Consider the following 14,043-nt stretch of genomic DNA (forward strand, 5'->3'; position numbering starts at 1 on the left):
TAAACAACACTCATTTAAGATAATAGATGACATCTACTTCAAGGCTAACCACTTAGATGAAAAATAGCTAATGACTGTGGTTACTTTTTGCATTGATTTTATAGATGTATGTATTGCTTTCATGTAATTATTTTATGTATTTATTAATTTATTTGCTTGTTATTAATTACTTTCTATCGAGTTTTTCACAAACAAACAATTCACAGATCCATCACAGTATTTTGACATTTGACGACTGATTAGATTGACTGCTTAGACTGACTTTTTTTTTTGACACATCTGGACTGACATAGGTCAATAGATCTTATGTTTTTAAATAACTAAATGGAAATATAGTGATTAAACATCCGCTTTATCTTTATTATCTTGTATGCATGTAATAAAATACTGACGAGGCAAATAGTATCTGACTATGTGTTATGGTTTCACATAAAAAAGGCTAGAGGAATTATGATGTCATTTTTGCACAGAATATGGAGATTGCCAGTAATGTGGTCTAATAATCCCATTGCTAGCAATGTACCATATCAGATTGACCTCCACGGGGTTCCCCCTGGAAACCATCGTGATAAATTCTGGTTGAATTTGTCACGATGGGCTAACTGACCTGACTTCATGCTCATCCTATCATCTGATTTAGATCTATATGATTATCACTTTATGCCCAATAAGTTAGTACCATTATAAAATTTCTCCTTCACTTTTGACATAATACCAGTACTTACTTGTGTTTGTCACTAGTGTGTGTAGTAGGTTTGTCTTACAGCAGATAAATAATAAACACCGTTGTATAACATAGTGCATTTTTTTATTATTATTATTAATGGGTTTACGCTTGGTCTTACCTCATCTGATGGGAAATAGTACATGCATACCGACTCGACTCTTATTCCAAATGGCATAGTCAGTCATGTCAAATCTCGATGTTGCGGTGGACACAACACTTTTATGCTCACATTTCGTTCGGTATATTTTTTTCCAACGTTGCAGCGGGTAAGCTTTCTCCACCTCTAGGATAATATATATAAGTGATAGGAAATATCAAGGATAAAACATAAAATACTTTTTTAGGGTCAGTCAGATTAATGCTCTCGACCTGACTGAATGTGTCTTAATTTAAACTTTTTATTGTATAATAGCATGATAATAAATTTAAATTGCAATACATTACTAAATATCTATGTCTGATGATATTGCATTAGGTCATTGCATATACCTGTACCTTTAATAAAAGTAATAGGTGGTTATATATTTAAAACAGAGTTAAAACATATAATAAAAAAAAATACAAAAAAGTAACATAAGCTATATAAGTACATATATACGCACGTTCCGTTACGTTCATGTTTCATGCTTCAGGCTATTAAACACCGGAATGCTTTGCCCCTTGACATAAAATCTAGTACTACCAAATTTACCTTTAAATCCAAAGTACATAAACATTTTTCCAAGGATATCGGTAATTAAAAATGCGACATTACCTAATTTATGGAAAATTGTCAAAATGATCTCTCGCTTTCACCGGAATATTCATTGTTGATGTGTATAAATATATCTATGTAGGTATATGTTTTTATATATTATGTATTATATATATATATGTATGTATTTGGCTATATATATTTAATTTATTAATTTACTTTCTTTATACCTACTTCCTTTTATTTATTTTCATGTTATTTTCTTAATACTCCACCGCCCACTAATCTCTGTTTAGCTTATGGTCGACTGGGAGAAAATGCCTTATGGTGTTAAGTCCGCCATTTGCACCTTTATTTTTGTATTTGTGCATTAAAGTTTTTATAAATAAAAATAAATAATATATGTAGCTTTCCGGAATAGGCTTTCAGAAAGAAAAAAAAAACATGAAACCAAGTCGGTTACTGTATATATTTTCAAGTCATTCATTGTTAGAGGTACCTAATGCTTGTGTTGCTATACGTATCTGACTGTACTTCTACGATAGACTATAATTAAGAGATATAAGTTGTTCTAATTGATTATATCTTGAATTTCACAAATATTTTAGTATATAGGTACATTTGTCAAATTCAAGATAGAATCAACTGGACATGTGTCCGTTTATCATGCATGCAACCTGTGTGTTGTATTAGGTGTTAAACCATATAGTATAGTTTTTGTCGAATTTGGTATACCCACCTAGGTATACAGAATTCGACAAAAACTATATGGATGACTCGAATACTACTTTATTAATTGTATAGAAAACTAGATACAGGTAAATTAATTTTGTCCTCTCTATAATATATAGTATATCTAATACAATCTAAAATACATTGGATTTTAAAAATTCACCTTAAATATGGTTAATTTAGTAAAAAGTAACAAATACAGTAAACAGAAGACACATTTTCGACTATTTCTAATAGTTACTTCACCTATCTACGTCCTTCATCTTGATAAAAAAAAATTTTTTACATGCGAATTACATTGTTTATTATAATAATAATTTGCAGTCCAGAATTCGAAGGCGGCTCAGTATACGAGAGAGAGATGCGTATCGATCGCGTGCGCTGCTGACTCGGCAGGTGGCTGGTACGCTTCAGGGTGGCGTAGCCTGGAACACGCACCAAGCAAACTTACAGTATCTTTAACAATTATCAAGTAAATATTATAAATTATACCTATATAAGGTATAATTATACTAAAAAATACTTATAACCTAATAAACAGATATGTACGTGTATTAATATTTACTAAAAGTATGTACTTAGCTAAGTTTTTGGGTAAGAATCATTTTTATAAAATAATGCATGCCCGGCTTCGCACAGATGTACATGTATTTATTATATATATAAACCTACCTGTTTAATTTCTCTATCTATTGCTGAAAACTGAATTGAAATCCGTTGCGCAGTTTACAAGATCTGAGGGTAGCGGGAGCGATAAATTTTTATATAATATAAAAATATTTTACATACATAATGTACCGATATGGCTGTTTATCTTTATGAATAGTGATTATGGAAGGATAACGGAGTCACATCAGGTTGTTAAAATGTTAATAATAATGTTGATTATAGTATAAGGGTGAAATCACCACATATTATGTACATTTTCTAGAATAGACCGTGTGAAGGAGGATCTCATTGCCCTTTCCTAACAATTGTTGCTAACTATTAAGTCACTACTTTTTTAAAAATCGGTTAAGTAAATTATTTGCAGATAAAATACTTAACAAAATACACATATCCATGTAAGTTTTGAGACGACTTAACAATTTAATTAATTATAAGGTCATTACGGCCTCGGTTCTCTAACGGATTAGCATAACTAATGGTCGCGGATTCTATTCTCACACCAATCACTCGTCTTTATATATGTTGTTATATATATTTACAAACATATGTATTTATATTTAAATATTTCTCCCAATTGTTTAGTAATCTTGGTTCAACCTGTGCTTAATTTGGGACTAGATGACATTGCGCTGTATGAAGTAAGTATATGTGTCGGCATTAATATGTATTTAGATTAAGATAAATTTTATCTATACTGTAAAGTGGTTAACTGAATGACAAAATCCTTGATTATGCGACGTGTACCATATTTATGAAGGTAAAAATTAATAAATCATTAAAGTGCACGTGAGAGCCGCCGAGAGCTGTTGAAGTTTTTTCATCCGGAATGAAGTGATAACCGCTAATGACGCGCCCTAACCGCCGACTCATCCGGTATACAATCGGGTGTAAATTATAAAAATCTAAATACAGTCATATCTATGCTAAATAATCCATTATGCACACTAATCATCTAATCTCTACTGTCAATTAATATCGAAAAGCTTTCCTTAAATATCCGACTTTTAATATTATCTCAATATTATATTTTTTATCAATTTGTTAATTTTAATAATGTAAATATAACTTTTTGATTTTTGTTGCCTTTAGTACGTATTAAAAAAGTGAAATAACATTGGCGCTAAAGTGCTTACAAAGAACACTAAAAAAGTTATAATACCTATTGTATAGAGATTTTGAAATTGAAGACAACTTAAGAGCAAACGTACAACGTAGTTCACGTATTTTTACAGTGAATAGACATTTTATTGTTTCAAATAAAGATAACCTATTAGGTAAACAGCTTCAGTACAAGAATTTCTACATATCTAATTAACTGATTGTTTGTCTGTACATGGAATCTTCCATGTACCTACTAGAAAAACTATTATTCAAGGACTTTTTAATTTAATGGAATCAAACCTTAACCTGTCTTCGTGCGTTTTTACACGTTACATGTATTCAGTGTACCTACTTTACATGTTTTTCAATTCTTTAATACCTACGTTTAAGCATTAGCTATATAAACGAAAACATTTTTAAGAATTGCTGAATATTAGAGGAAAGTGACCAAATATGGAATAGTATCCTAATATGGAATACGTCCATTTCTCTAAATTGCGAATTTTACACATTACAGTGATTTTCTACCTTTTTGTACTCCTATTTACGCATACAAATTGTAGAATGTCAATCGAGGAAGCCTTATCGCTACCACATAAGTTTCTAAGTTATGTAAAAAATAAATATTTCACGTACAGAAAGTCCACACGGTATGGTTTTTATAGCTTTCACATACTATTTAGATGTTCTTTCGTATATTTTAGCGGTATTATATTGTATGACTTACCTACATAAATATAAAATTGATGATTTCCAACTGACATACGTCAGTTGGAAATCATTGGAAAATCCAAATATGGACAGATTACAGTATCCAATTATAGACTATTCCATAAATGGTTCCCTGAAGTATCACCTAACCTGATAATTTTGTTAATTATATATTTTTCATTAAAAGAAATCAAAAGAGAATACTAAGCCTACGTCAGATTCAAATGATGAGGAGGTGATGCTATTTGATGCAGACAGTGAACCCAATTCCTTGATATGATATTCAGCTCCAGATTCTGCAGATTCGGAGTATATTTTTTGTAATATGCTGTTTTTGAATGATACTCAAGGGAAACATGGATTAAGTGCCTCATGTGTGGGCTCTGGGTACATAATAATTGCGTTAGCCCCGAGATTTATACCTGGATTGACGATTTTTGTACATAATTTGTATTGCTTTCTATATTACCAAACTTTTTTAAGAGTCTCTTAAAAGTTAAGATTAATTTTTAATATTGTTTATGATATTCCACATTTGGGTACCTATTCCATATATAGGTAGGTACCTTTATTGCTATTTAGTTTTTGAGAATTTTTCTTACCCCAAAGTAATCAATATAACTTAATATTTTCACAAGTTAAGTACAAATATATGACTATTAATAATTACCACAAAAAGATTTGTGGAAATTATGCCTCAAAATCAAAATGGTATTCCACATTTGGTCACTTTCACAATTTTTGAAATAAATATCGCACATTAGTAAATTCGTACTTGCCTACCTATAACAGAAATTACGAGTATTATTTTTTACACTAGTTACTCTGTAAAATTCACAACTCGATAACTTCCAGTCTTGTGAGCGCGCGCGCGTGACGGTCCATTCTAAGCGCGCGTTTACCATGTTAATGAACTGACCACCGTCGTTCATTTTTTTACACAAACAACAAATATTGTCTCCATTGTTTACTTTGACGCCCTATTTTCATTCACGGTCACACGAAACCAGGTTTTTCTTTATATATTTATTCATGTCTCTCATGTCGGTTGCTTCAAACTCGTTATCATGAATAGCCAGTTACGGGCATACGACATTCGTTAAATGAAAAAATTATTTTATGTATAAGTTAAGTTTATTTTTATTATGGAATATTTATTACTATATATTTTGTATCTTATCACAATAGCACTCAATTACAACAGTATTTAGAAATGCTTAGAATTTGTCTGTTATATAAATATGATAAATAATGCCTATGTTATGCATATCAGCACTCAATTACACGTGGTCTGTTATATAAATATGTAATCTGTTAGACAGAGTTTGGGAATGCCATTCTTCACTTGAATCTAACTTACTTGTATATAATTAAATTCATAGAATTCATGTGTGTACAAGTACCGGCCGACCTTCTTTTCTTGTCCTGTAGCTTTATTAATTGATATTTGAGATTTGAAAATGTTAACAAATATAGTCTCTTCAGAAGATGAAGGACTGAAGATCAAGTGCAGTAGTGTGCAGCAGTGGACTGCAGTAGACTGATGATGATAACTAACAAATTCTTATTTACAATTATCGTATTATAGTATCAAATAGCGAGGAAGGAAGGCCAGAATAGTGTAGGTACTCATGATACAAAAAAGTACCTAAGTCTATACAAGTTAAATAGTGAGACTTAAGTTATATCTAGTTAAATATACTACTACCACACTACTTTCTACAAGGCACTTGGTGTGCTTGCTCGTTAAGGGTAACATTTAGTGACCATTGAGTAGCGCCCGAGGGAATGGCCACTTGGCGGGCCGCAGCGGCCGCATCATCATACAAATGGGACATTAGCGCCCCGCGCCGGACCGCCGCTCGTCGGACGCACCTTATCTGCCTCTCAACTATATTTGTTCTGCAGCGGATTACCAGAGATTTACCACGGCCACCGACCGTTAACACACGATTAACCGTCCTCTGCAAAGAGAAGTTAAATTTAATGCCAACGCGTGACCCGCTTGCATTTTAAAATATATTTTAATTTTGTCATAGCATATTAAGCGTCTACTTTGTTGCTTTTATCGAATGTGTATTAATTTTATATAAATTGATAAACTTTTATTACTGACATAACAATAAATTTTATGAAAACCCAGCTCTTGTTCTCTGTTCTGAATGCCTGGTGCCGTTAATTAGTTTTGCTAAATTCCGTACTTAAACTAAGTTCCAAATTAGCTTTTTAGACAATAATTACGGCAGTATATTTATAGTTAGGACAAATTATCATCACAAAGTATGTTTGCGATAAAAATAGAAAGTAATTACAGCTTATAATTATGATTAATTTATTAACACTTGTACTTATTTGAATTTATTATAATTCAGAACATCAAGAAAAGAACAAAGGTGAAAATAAATTTTAAACTCAAAAGTTTGTATGGCTCGGGGATCAACTGTCGGCAACATTCCATGACAATTGGAGCGTAAGTCAGTATCATAAATTTCTATAGGTATTACAGATGTTGTTAAGAAGTCCTATAAGTGTCAAAACTTCTTGGACGTACAAATACCGAACCAATTCGGGACTATTTTTTTTAACAATCATCAAAATTACATATAAAAGACCAACGAATTATGTTTAACCCTCTCTTGACAGTTAGTTAAAAATAGTAATACGTTATATTCTGTTTACATAATTGCTACGTATGCAGCTCTTTTTAAAAGATGATGTGGTAGCTTTATTTGTTGGATGGTCATTGCTAGAAAAATAAACAGAGACGGCCTCGGGTGCGATAACGCGGCTCCGCTATAAATCAGAAGGCCTGTCGATACGGGGCCGCCCCATTGCAGCTCGCGGCTTGATTTGTCGCGTCCATCCCATACGAATGTACAACCTATAGTGTTGTTGCACACCATATTTATTACACTAGAAAATTATATCGATACCAATTACCAACCAGTGAATACCAACTGATATTTACACAGCAGTGTGATAGAGTAAGTAAATACAACACAATATAACTGTACATTTTTATTGTTAAATAGCAGTATGAAATTGATTCCATCTGTGAATATAATCGATGTAATCAAAGTATTGTTTTAATAGGTGCTGCAAAATATAAGATCTATTTTTATTCTCATTTAAACTTTCCTTATAGATAATAAAGAAGTATCTACATGCCAGTACATTATAATTTCACATTAAATTAAATAGAAATTACAAAAACTAAAAATAAATAGCTAAATTTTTACAAATAATTATTTAGGATTCCTGACATTTTTTGACACTTCAATCTCCAAAGCAACTATAAATATTAATAATAATTCACAAAAAATATCATCAGACGTAGGTAATATACCTACGTCTGATGATATTGTTTGTGAATGAAAATGATGTTTTGATTGTATTTAATTTTCAATAATATCTGTATTGAATATTGTAATTACTTTAAGCCTTTATATCGATACCAACAATACCCTTAAGTTTATTTGTTACCATCACTAATTCATTGATAGTCGACCAATAAAGCGTTCAGTAAAGTAAGTCGTCCCGACCCGGTCAAGAATATCTTAACTACTATTGTGGTCCTATTGCATAATCACATGTCGTTTCAGAACAGAAATACCAGACAGACTGCTTGTTTTTATTCTCATAGTCCAGGCATAAATATCGTAAACCATAAAATTCTTAATAAATAAGTATATCAGAAATGGACATGGTCGTTGTCTTATTCATATTCTAATTATCTGTCAGGATTATTTTAAAATGCTGTTACTATCCATCAGAAAGCATAAAAAATATAGATATTATGTTGTATAATATGGAACTAGTAATATTATTACTTTAATGTATTTAAAACTAATTTGGAGATAGCAACACTTGGTAAAGACCACTGACCTTTAACATCGTTGTGAACTGTGACCTAATTTCAGATCGATACGCTTTAAGCTGAAACCTCACTAAGCAAGCGATAGAATGAACTAACGTCGTTCACACTATATACAAGCTGAAGCGACACAACGAGCTGATATCTGACAATGTTTGTATTACTTTCTTAATTCTTATCCATTACGCAAGTTTGGCGACTAAATAGATTTATAGTTTCCGCCTCGTTCATTACTCGTATTGAGTCGGAAGTAAGCGGTGGCGATCGACGCGTGGCATAAATCTGAATCGAAGTAGGTATGTAGGTAGTAAACACGCGCCCGCCCTAAGAACTTACCAAACTTTTGCATAAGTTTATATACTTTTTCTTTACTCACAAATACAACATAAACTATAGTAAAAACAGTCTATGTAATTCAAATCTCTAATATTAATCGAATCGAGAAATTACAACAAGGTGTTAATCTATGCGTATTTGTCCGTCAATCACTCACATTGCAATATTTAAAAAAGTAGAACTATTTCTTCAAAATTAGGCAGAAAGGCTAACTTGGAATTATTAATAGAGATAAACATTAATAGCTATACCTGTAACAAATAAAAGTAACCTTGTATTGATGTAAACAATAAATAATTATACTGAAGTTATTTTATATGTATTATCAATTCTGACCAAATGTATATTTATAGTTTTCCTAAGCCCCTGACCGAACAAAATTATTGCGGAAACCATAACCCTTGCTACAGCAATTTCTTTCAATTCGCATAATAAATTTTATTTATTTTGTTTGTTGCCATTTTTCATGTAGTTAAGAAAAACAAGAGCACCATAATTCTCGTGCCGGTTGATCAGATACTGCCGTAATGGCAATAATGGATCCTGGTCAGCGGCCCGCATGCAAATAAATCTGCGGCCCGATGCAATGATGTGTGGAAAATGGGGCTCACCCCTTTTGCCCAGTCGTGTCCCACCTACGCTGATCTGCTGGCCCGATGCTGTTTTAGTAACAAATGTAATGAACTAAACTTTTTACGCAGCCGCTATTGAAGGAGTCATTATGTCTTTGGTGGATGAGTATTATGTATATGTAGGTATATGTACACATATTTATGTAATGCTTGAAGCGTTTTAATAAAAGGAAAATTCGGTACATTTCTGTAATGATATATTTGATAAATTAATGTAAACAATCCTATATATAGTTCCGTTGTTATTGCATTAATTAGGTATATCTAACATTAATTATATAATTTTTTTTATGATATTTTACTGTTAAGTATCTAGTGCCTACCTATATTAATGGTATAATGAAGCTTTCAAAAAAGTTCTTATACAGATACAATGCGCACATTATTATTTTAATAATGTTCTACATTTGAAAAGTGCACATTACGCATTAGGGTTGTAAAAGGAGGCAGTGAATAAATAAACAATAAAATATAATATTATTTTAGAGCTATAAAACGCATTGAATTTAAATCAGAGTATTATAAGGTCAAGGCTGTTATACATTCGGCCATACTTCTGTATCGGCATTTTGACAATTCGTTTTCTGGATACAACTCACCTGCTGTTGTTCTATCAGGGAACTGGGCAACAATAAAAGTCAGAGCAAATGGCAGTCAATAAAATAAATAGCGGTAGCTGGGTGTTCTGTAAATAAGTCGGTGCCTGGGTTCGGGGCGACGATCGTCTTTTTTATTGGCGCCTCGATTGCTCTCGAAACAACGAGTGTGACACGAGGCGCGGGCGACGCGGTGCCGACGCGGTGGCGAAGGCGGAGGCGGCGGACGCATATTGCATCTCCTTGCTGACGGTGCAGATTATACTCCGAGATTAGAAATGAAATTCCCGCTGTGTAGCGGCATTGTCTGCAATGGCACGAGGCACTCGAACACTCCACTGTCCTATTTGTGAAAATCTTGATATAAATATTACATTATATTAGGTTTATTTTTTAATAGTCAAATTTTTAAATAATTCAATGCCCTGTATCATTTTAGTCTATTCCTAATAGTTTCCGTAGCATACGCAATATAAGAATATTTTTTTCATACGTTACATTACATTATTTAAGTTTTCATAGAAATCTCTGACATTTTGAAAGATATTCGACCACCTAAGTTCATCAGGTATAATATAAAATTCTAATGAAAAAAAAATAGGTTGAGAAGATGATCCAGCCGTTTCGAAGCTTATTAAATGAAAATAAACAGTCAAGTGTTTGCTCTTTATAATATTAGTATAGAGGAACATAAAAATAATGACATGACTTTTACACGTGTATTTTCTTGTTGTGTTGTGATTATTTTACAAGTTTTAGATTATGGATTGGTGACTGAGTGTTTCGTTTATCATTTTCATTCCCAGTATTATTATTTATTCTCGTAAGATGTAAATATGAGACGTCGTTGCAATATAAGAAAACTTAAATTTTAACGTTATGTCAAGTCGTCTTACATCGTATACTTCTAAGCGTAGAGACCTGTGTTCACCACTGGGAAAACAGTGAACTGTAATGATGATATATTATCTGTGTACCATAAAAAGAACTGAATCTCAATACGTGAAACTTTACTAACTGTACTCTTAAGTACTTATCGCTTTCGTGGTCAAGTTACCCACATCATGTCTTCAAACCCATGATTGTCCCAAAACCTTCTCAATCACTCACCGAATAAGGTGTTACCCGTAAAAATTGTATTAGGATAGTATAATAAAGTATTCTGTGCGTATCGCAGTAGTCGCGAGGCGGCTCCGAGATAGATGTATTAATTTGTAAGAATTTGTCGTCCGACCCTCGCCCCACACCCTGCTTGCATTCCAATCACGCACAACAAGCTCCGTAATTGCACCTAATAATTTCTTTAAATACGTTCACCGCTGTACCCTAGATATACCGTCTTCAGATAGTATGTGTAATTAGGCTTCATATTAGCCGTGACATTGTTTACGTGAGTATATATTTTTTTCAATATATTTAGGTACATACATAAAAACTGAATAACTGGGGCAGGATGACATTTTTAATAACATCGAGTGGTTGTTTATTCCCTTCGTAGTTATAGGTAGAAACTAATATGACCTTAAATTAAAAAAAAACATATTTGCTACGTTTTACATAATTCACAGTAACCTATTCACCAATTCTCAAGTAATCATAGACAATTAAATTATTAAAAATTATGTAATTGTACCTACAATATGTTTTCCATGTTACGATCCTATATTATATCCAAAATAAAATTACAAAATCTATAAATACCGACATGTTTTACGATATAATATCATTCATATAAAGAGTAATAAAACGAAAAGATATAAAAAACAGTTTCATTAGATTTTTATGGGGTCCGAGTGAATGGCCTTTCCGAATACATTTTATTTGTATTGGCATCGCTGTTATTAGCGTCGTCATCGTGTCAATGCGTCGCCCAGGGCCGGCGGACAGTCCCTGGGGACTCGTCAGTGCTAGACAAACCCAATCCAATCACAGCTATTGGCGACTGCACACGCCTTCCGTTACCGAAGCCGAATAGACCTGGTATGCGATGCTATAAAAATGTAACTACATTACCTACCGACATTTCACATTATGTGTCCAGAATTTAAACACTACACTTAATTTGAGTTAAACTATAATTTATGAAAAAATATATAATAACTTATCGATTTTACAAAGGTTTTTTTATACCACGTAGGCAAACAAGCATATTGCCCATCTGATGGTAAACGGTTACCGTAGCCTATGGACGAGTGCAGTGAATTTTTCGTTTTAAAAATAAAATATATTCTGAAAGTTCTTTTAAAACATAAAACAAAGCCAATGCCTGATTATTTATAGAAAATAATATCGATTTTAAGATATTAAATCCAATCTATTCATTAAAAAATTCTTTCCTCCTTATGATATATAAATTTTATAATATTAATTATATTATAATAATTAATTTTATGTAAAATTAAAACAGTAATTTATTAGCTTTGTATTTTACACGAATTTCTTATAACAATGAAATTTAAATAAGTTATCATGTCTATCTATCACAGTTCAGGCCATTAACAAATATATCCGTATAAGAGAAGGAGACCTCAAAATGAAAATCCATTACCGAATAGTTAAGTCAGTATAGTAATGGAAGATTAAATACTTATTTTCAGTCCAATTCAGCTTTAAAAAGATGATGAGTGGCTATAACGATGATAATAAAAAAATAAATGTATCTATTTAAATGAACGCCTCCAACTTTATAATTCAAATTCAAGAGAATTTAATATTTTATTTGGTAATAAAGTTTTCGACCAACAGATAAGGCGGCAGTGGCACGCGTCACGCGACTGTGATGGGCCTACGGGCTACACCGTAGCGCTCTCGTAGAAGGAGGCCACTTAATTTACCTAAGCACCTTACCGCTATCTGTTTTGCGCCCGCGCCGAGGATTATGCTAATTGCGAGTTGTAATTCTCTTATCGTGCTTTGTCTACCTACACTTGAGACACAATATTTAATTAACATTCAAATAATTTACTTCATATATTTTCCGAAGTGCTATATTTTCTTATATTTAATGTAGTAATTTTGTTTTATATTTTTATGAAAGACTTTGCTTAGTTAATATATTTAGTTCCACTACAACTGTTTAGAAATTATCACATCTGTATCATTGTCAGCATGTTACAGTTTACTATCATGATAATTAAGTAATAAGTAGTTAATAAGTAATTTATATACACGATTATTCGATACGATATAGATATTAAAAACTACAAGCAAATTGCAGATACTTAATCAACAAAATACATAAAATACTGAAAAATAGTCTTAATAGACACATTAAAAATCATTCTTCATTAGGAAGTCGGTTAAAAACAATAATATTACTATTATCATGTTCCAGATAAACCTGAGGTTATAAACGGCACGGTACATAAAGATTAAATAAACCTTCGCAGTCTACGCTCAATTAGCCATGAAACTAATAGGGAGGCGGTGAGAAAGAATGAGGTGCATTAAAGGTGTTTGTAGTACGCCTGGGCACAGAGCAGCCATCTGTCCTGCCGTAGTCCCACAAACTCACGATAGGGCAGTCAGTACCTCCGAATAATGGACACAAGACGAGAGGGGACCGACTATAAGTCACAAAGAGCTATCCTTTATCAGCGAATCAATGACCGCCCGTTATGATACATGGGACTTACCGGGTACAGTTTTAGCTATCTCTGAAGAAATGTAATATTTATAAGGGTAAGCCTCGTTAAAATCTTTATGATCCATATTAAAAGTATATCGCTACTACATTCAATGTTATTTATATGTAATTAGTGTTCTAAAACCGTATAATAATTTAGATGTGTGATCATGATCTGCTAGTCAATATGCTCATATACAATTTCAACAAATGCATAAAAATTTATGCAAATAACTAACTACGGTCAATGATATCGATAGAGCAATAAAACAAAGAAGAGTAATAATATTTTATTTCAATTTTTTTAATAAGTACATTTATTAACATAGCCGGCAACTTATTAGAT

The 14,043-nt window shown here is 32.2% G+C and overlaps 1 long non-coding RNA gene across 4 annotated transcripts; it reads left to right on the forward strand.

The window, feature by feature from the left end:
* Positions 1 to 1,440: 1,440 nt before the first annotated feature.
* LOC131853632 (uncharacterized) lies at positions 1,441 to 13,776 on the forward strand. 4 transcript variants are annotated; one of them, XR_009357994.1, is made up of 6 exons: positions 1,441 to 1,559; positions 2,478 to 2,625; positions 7,007 to 7,104; positions 8,555 to 8,661; positions 9,317 to 9,599; positions 13,407 to 13,776. It is a non-coding gene; the product is annotated as an uncharacterized LOC131853632 (long non-coding RNA). The 4 variants fall into 4 exon arrangements; XR_009357993.1 differs by having other exon boundaries at positions 9,317 to 9,520; XR_009357995.1 differs by lacking the exon at positions 13,407 to 13,776 and adding an exon at positions 12,818 to 12,964 and having other exon boundaries at positions 9,317 to 9,520.
* The last annotated feature ends 267 nt before the right edge of the window (positions 13,777 to 14,043 follow it).

The sequence above is a fragment of the Achroia grisella genome, unplaced genomic scaffold, assembly GCF_030625045.1.
Source record: "Achroia grisella isolate CSIRO2021 unplaced genomic scaffold, CSIRO_AGI_Agris_v1 utg903, whole genome shotgun sequence".
In the NCBI taxonomy this organism is placed as follows: domain Eukaryota; kingdom Metazoa; phylum Arthropoda; class Insecta; order Lepidoptera; family Pyralidae; genus Achroia; species Achroia grisella.